Raw genomic sequence first — 7,470 nt, 5'->3', positions numbered from 1 at the left:
AATGTAGATTTAACATCTATTTGATAAACTTTGAAACCTTTGTGTGTAGAATAAGCAAGAAAAGTTCTTACTCCTTCCAATCTAGCAACATGAGTTGTCCATAGTCAATTCCTTCTTCTTGTGCATATCCTTTGCAAACCAATCTTGCCTTGTTCCCCTTGATTTCACTATTTTCATCTAGCTTGTTTCTAAATACCCACTTGGTGCCAATCACTTTTTTGTCTTCTGGTCTAGGAACTAGAGTCCATGTTTTGTTTTTCTCAATTTGTTCAATCTCTACTTCCATGGCTTTACTCTAGTCCACATCTTCTAAGGCATCTCTCACTGATTTAGGTTCTTTCATGCTCAGTAAACATGTATCATTTCTCAATCTATTTCTTGTCATTGGTCTAACATTTTTATCTCCAATAATTTTTGCAACAGGATGATTTCTCTTAACATTTTTGAACAATCTTGGTTCAGCTCTAGTTTCTTTATTTTGTCTTTCAACTTCAGAGTCACTATGTACATCTCTGTCAGGTAGCTCAATATCTCTTTCATGTATATTAATCTTAGAATTAGAATGTGCTTTGACTTCATTCTATAACTCAACATCTGAATGTACCTCAATTCCTGAATGCAACTCGACATTTGTAGTATGTGACTCGATAGTCATTGAATCTTGTTGTTAGTTTGTAGCTTGATTTTTAGCATCTTCTTTAGTAGTCATATTCATAAAAGTATACAAATGATTTGTATTTTTCTAGTTCTTTCATAGGTTCAGCCTTATATACTTCTGTATATTCATCAAAATTTACATTTGCACTTTCCACAACTTTTTTACTATTAATCTTTAAACAATTATAAGCTTTAATTCTTGTGAAATACCCTAGGAATATACCTTCTTCAATTTTTGCATCTAGTTTACCAATCTTGAAGTCTTTGAGAACATAGCATTTTCTTCCAAATACCTTAAAATATTTTACATTGGGCAAGTATCCATACCATAGTTCAAAAGGTGTTGAATGAGTACCTTTCTTGACTTGTACATGGTTCAAGGTATAGAAAACTATACTTACAACTTCTCTCGAGTATTTCAAAGCAAGATTTTTCTCTATCATGAGTGTTCTAGCACAGTCCATTATAGATCTGTTCCTCTTTTAAGCTATTCCATTTTGTGGAGGGGTTCTAGGGGTAGTTGTCTGTCTTTTGATTCCTATATCATTACAGAACATCTCAAACTCATGTGATGTAAATTCTCCTCCTTTGTTAGATCAAAATTTTTAGACTTTTACATGTTTCCTTCTCTACTCTTGCTAAGTACCACTTAAACAATTGGAAAGCATCAAATCTCTATTTTAGAAACATAACTGTCATCATTCTAGAATAATCATCAACAAACAACATAATGTACTTATCTCCTTTGTACTTTGCACTTTAATTGGTCCACACAAGTTAGTATGAACAATCTCTAGCATTCCTTTAGAGATATGAGTTTTACTCTTAAAACTTGACTTTTTCATTTTGCCTAACTAACATTGTTTGCATATTATATTATCAAGCTTCTTCAACTTAGGCAAACCTCTAACTTTTATCATGTTACTAATACTAACCAAGTTATCAAATGACATGACATAACCTTTTGTGCCATAGCCATACATCATCAAATTTTACAACTAGATAAGTAGCATCCTCTATGTCAAGGTAGAATAGATTGCTCCTACTCTGATGACCCTTTCCAATTAGTTTTCCATTTGTGTCATATATTTTAGCAATCTTGTTTTCAAAGTCAACCTCACATCCTAAATTATTTAGTTGTGACACACTCAAGATATTATAGTTAAGTCCTTCAATATAGTAAGCATTGTCACATAAAATCTTATTTGTGAGTTTGATAGAACCTTTTCCTTTTATCAAACAATGTGCATCAATACCAAATCTTACACTATTTCCATCATAACAATTCAAGGTAATGAACTTACTTTTGTCTCCAGTCATGTGATGTGAACACCCACTATCAATGATCCATCTATCATTCTTGTTAACACAAGTCACAAGTGTAGTTGACTCATCTTCATTAGCTTCGTCCTTCATTACAACATACACTACTTCATCATATTCATCTTTTGTTTCCTCTTTAGAAATTTAGCAAGACTTCTTGCCTTTATCTTTGTAGCCTTGTTGTCTTCATCTCTTCTACTTTTGTACTTATCACCACCTATGTAGTTCTTCTTCTTTGGACATCTAGCAGCAATATGACCAACCTCATTGCAATTGAAAAAAATGATAGGTGATTTTCCTTTGAACTTGCCTTTACCTCCATGGAATCTTCTTGCCAATAGTGCTTCAAGTTGTTCTACGTCCTCCTCATCTGTATCACTGTTACTAGACACATACTTTATCTTTTTTTTATTCTTCTTCTCATTAGATTTCTTTAATGACACCTTAACTTTGAAAGAAGATTCAATATTTTCAAGTTTACAATTATCAAAGTTAGATAGCTAAAAAGCAATGAGCCTACCTACCAGACTTTGAAGTGATAGATTATTCACTGGTATACATCTTAGTTCTTGAATTGTAGAAACTCTAATAGCATATATGGGAAATGGTGTTCTTAAAAATTTTCTTAGCACATTATTGTCATCTATTACACCAGTAGCTCCTCTTATTGCATCAACAAATTCTTTTATCTTTGCAACATATTGAGCAATCCATTCTCATATCATCAAACTTACCTCTGAGACTTTTAGCTTTGGCTCTTAGAACATTAGTATCTCCTCCATAGATGGTGGTTGAGGCATCCCACATTTTCTTTGCAGTGTCAAGACCTTTGATATCATTAAATTCAACATAACTTATGGCAGAGACAATCTCCAACATTGCTTGGTTATGTTCTTTCTTCTTTTTCATATCCTCGGTAGTTGGGGCTCCAACAAGATCAACATGCTCAGTAGTAATGGTAGATTGTGCATGATCTCCAAGTCCTCCAAGGTGTAGCTTCATCAAACATTTCCATGTAGTAAAATTATCTCTATTAAGCTTTGACACTTCTCTTTTTGACATCTTGAGCTTTATGCTTCTGGTACCTTCAAACTAGTCCTCTTAAGCAGGTGGCTTTGATACCAATTGTTGGAATACTTTAGAATAACTGAGAGGGGGGTGAATTAGTTATCCAAGGTCCAAATGTATAAATAAACCTTTTCATTTCTTAGTGAACTCATAGAACATTTATCATCATGCATGCATCCATAAGATTATGCAATCACTTAAAATTTGTAGGTTATTGTCAAATCAATTTGCAAAAATGTAAACATGAAACATAACAGATTCAACAACACATTTAACACAATGACTCATGTGGAAACTCAATTTGGGAAAAACCACCAGTAACATGCTACCCCTTTTCACTATTTTGAAGTGATGCCCTGTGAAAGGCCAACCCTGTTAAAGGTTGCAATACACACTATTAAATGTGACCCTATTAAAGTATTCCAATCACCTTGTTAGGAGTGAGCCTTGTTAGACAAATTTAGACCATTCACTTGGAATGTCACTTGGTTAAAGGATTTACAAATGACTGTTAGATCAACCTTAATCCAAAAGATTTACCCTAGACTAATACAATTATTAGAGAGTAACAGTAAGGCTTGATTGATAACAACTTACAACTCCATTTGCAAATTATAGATCTCTATTTTAGTCCTCCATTTTTCTTGGCCTTCACACATTTAAGCTCTGATAGCTTGTTCGCCATTTAAACATTCATACCCTTAAGCTTTCTTGCTTATCATGTCAATGTAGACTCTTCTCTTAGGTCATTTGATAAAGAAAAACCCTTGAATCCTTGTCTTCCTTATGTACTCGCATGTGACAAACCTTGCTTCTGACTAGCCATTCCTGTAAATAGGAAATTAAGATCATTTGCCACTCATTCTCCATTGTCCAATTTAGGGTTAGGACAGATTAGGTAGGATGCAAAGAATCTACCCCATATTTCATATCTCTTCTAGAAACTTCTCCTTCAATCCTCTTTGAATTCACCTCAAAATAGTTTATCTTGAATTTTGTGCCACTAGCTCATCAATCTTATCTTCTTCTTGGTTCACACAATCTAAGAAAATAAACTTGTCAGCTTAGATCCATCGAATTCACAATCTTTCAAATAACGTAGCCACTCGACATTAACTTGCTTCTGATGCTCGACACATACTACATTTCTCGACATCCTCTATAAAATCACTTAGTACGAACTAAAGTTTATTGGTGCTTGGCATCAACTAAACTTTACTCAACATCCACTATTTTGCTTAGCATACACTATAATAGAATTTTACTCAACTCCAACTAATTTTCTACTCGGCTTGCACTGACTTTGTTCGGCACCTACTATCCACTTGCTCAAGCTTGGTGGACAAACTTTGTTTAACTTGTTCTTCTAAACTTGCTTAGTGTAACTAGCCTTTGTAACCTTAAGTAGATTATTGATACATCATGTTATCACCGTCTTAATTGATTCTTGTACTCCTTTACATATCATAACTCAACCTTTCCTCTTAAGTGCTATTGTTACATCTTTTGATCAAATCCTCTTCATCAATCAAATAAGTGATAGTACTTAAATCTTGTAAGAAATTTTCTTACTAGAAAATAACAATTTTGACATTAGTGACAAAACAATGATTAAAACATATTGATCATACTTGTATCAATCTATTCTCTCTACAATCTCTTTCTTCAATAAATATGATGGAGAATTATAAACATGCATAAAATAGTACTCATCATTAGCATCATACTATGTAGTAGATACTGTACAACCAACAAGATCAATATGTAGCTAGGTGACCAAAAGAGAATCATCAATGAAATTTGGAGGGAAGACCTATTGGAAATATGGTTAGTAAGATGTCTTAAGTGTTTTCATTTATGGAAACATATATTCGACATTTCATTTATGCATTTAGAGTTAGAAAATTGTCTAAGTTAGACAATTTGTAGCAACACCAAGATAGATATGATGTGTACAAAAAAACACACTTCAAATTAGATTATGCGTAGTTGAGGATAGCTTTATGAAAATGTAATGATGATTTGGTCAAGTGCACAAATGTGTATGAACAATATAGTGCAAGTTACAGTTGAAATACCAGTATGAGTATTTAATAGAGTAGAACAAAGCATAGCAGAGAAAATTAGTTGTACGACTTAAGAAACTATTTTGCTGACAAAATAATTACTAAGTCATTATGAGCTGACTTTGTGGATATTATTCCATAAATTATTTTATATTATATCAAGCATGTGAACACATGGAAGGCCAAAAAAGTAGAGAATTGCTAATTTGTGAAGTATAAGTAAAGATTTTATCATGTGTAGATAAGTGTGCAATACATGTGCTAGACGTGCAAGTTATATGACATGCGAACTATTGTATATCAACTTGAAAGATATATGAGCCTTATGTGATGTGAGATCTAATGTATGATCAAAGCAAAGTATGAATTACATTAGTGAGAAAACATTGTATGTATATCTATTCTTGTGAAGAATTTTATTGTATAAATGCATGTTAGGGTAGTGAGCTCTTCTTGCATACATTGTATTTGATCTACCAACTCCTAATAGGGTTGAGGCTTCTAGCAAGGCCTAGTCCTCTATCAAGCACTCAAGACACTATATGTTCTTCATAGACTCTTAACAGGGTCAATATCCTTAACAAGAACCTTTTGTTTAGTGAATCATCTCATGGGTATCATCCCCACCAAGGTTTCCTTAGTTAAAAAATAATGATGTTATGAGTTCTCTATGTGTATGGCTATATTTACTATTCAACATTGTTGGTTTAATTTCATATGCAAGTTATAAAATAATTAACAATATTTAATTGTGGGCAAAATTTGTATAATACTGATTCACCCCCTCCTCTCAATATTATATATTTATAACAATTGGTATCAGAGTATAGTTACTCTAAAGAAGCTTAACAACTTGAGTAAGATCCCTATGGATATAGAATAGTTAAAGAGAAACCTTGAAGAAGCTCTTGAACAGATTGACCTTCTTACAAAAGAAAGAGATAACCTAAAAGATAGGTATACAGATGAAATTTTTTACATTAGCAAACTAAAAGACAAGATTGATGATCTAAAATTTGGCAAGGAATCAATTGTGAAGACTAGTGACAATAATGAAGTAGGAAATTTCAAGAAAGAAAATAAGATCTTGAAACATGAGCTGAAAATTGTTGAACTTAAGTTGAGTCTTAACAAAGATGATAGTAAGAATGAACCTGATCTAAAATCTGAGAATGCAGACCTTAGATCCCAGTTGACTTAAGTAACATCTAAATTAGATTCTATTAAGATTAAGTATGCAGAATTAGAAAAGTACAATATCATTGTGAAAGGAGAATTCATACAAGCTAAGAAATAGTTAGAGAAACTTTATTCTAGTAGTGAGAAGATTGACAAACATATATTTCACCAGATACCTTCTTATGATAAGATAGGACTTGGATATCTTATTAGTGAGAAATCAACCAATAAATTTGAAATTAGAAGAGAACTAGATCCAATTGTTGAATTCCCTAAAGAATCTGATCTGAGTAAGGTAGAATCGAGCACAACTATTGAGGTATCAAAATATATTGAATTAGTTGATTTGTCAACAAAACATGATGAACCTAAGAAAATATAAAAAGTTGGTAAACCTAAGAAAGATGAACCACCCAAGGAAGTGAGACGTGAGTTTAGAGGTAGATGCTTCATATGGAATAAAGTTGGACATACGAAAAGAGATTGCACAGGTACGTCTTTTAAACCTATTACTAATTTTTATTGTTATAATTGTCATGGTTATGGACATAAAATAGTAGATTGTAAGAAACCTAAGTTTGATGGTAATAATGAAAATAGTAGAATTTTTGGGAACACTAACCCTGTAAGTAAAAAATGAGGGAGATCATAGAGCAGAAATGATGGAGAGAAATCTAATGGAGAAAAGAACCATTTTATTTGTTACAAGTGTAACAAACTTGGACACATTGCAAGAAATTGTAGAGCACCTAAAAGTCAGAATGGAACCAATCAAAGAAGGAATACACCTATATTTTAGTTATGTAATAGCTTTGGACACACAAAAAAATACCGTAGAATGGAAAAAAGGAACTTCAATAGGAATCCTATAACAAAAGGAACAATAACATAAATGACAGAAGGAATGGAAAATGAAAGTGTTAACACTAAAAAAGAAGCAATCAAGGAACATGTTGATGAATTCAAAGAAGCATTTGTGAAAGCTTGTAATCCATAAAGTTCTTATATAGTTTTGGAGGAATAGTATTTTGATGCACTTGATGAGAATTTGAAGTCAACAATTGTTTATGACTCATCCTATCTGAATTGTGCAGTTGTAGTAGAGATAGAGCATCAATTGGTCAGAACCGATGATAGAGAAAGGATTAGAAGTTGTGAGTTAACAAAAGATATAAGA

The sequence above is a fragment of the Cupressus sempervirens genome, chromosome 10 (genome assembly GCF_028749045.1).
Source record: "Cupressus sempervirens isolate cs-2001-9-10 chromosome 10, ASM2874904v1, whole genome shotgun sequence".
Taxonomy (NCBI): domain Eukaryota; kingdom Viridiplantae; phylum Streptophyta; class Pinopsida; order Cupressales; family Cupressaceae; genus Cupressus; species Cupressus sempervirens.
The sequence above is the reverse complement of the archived record's forward strand: the minus strand, read 5'-3'. Positions refer to the sequence as shown.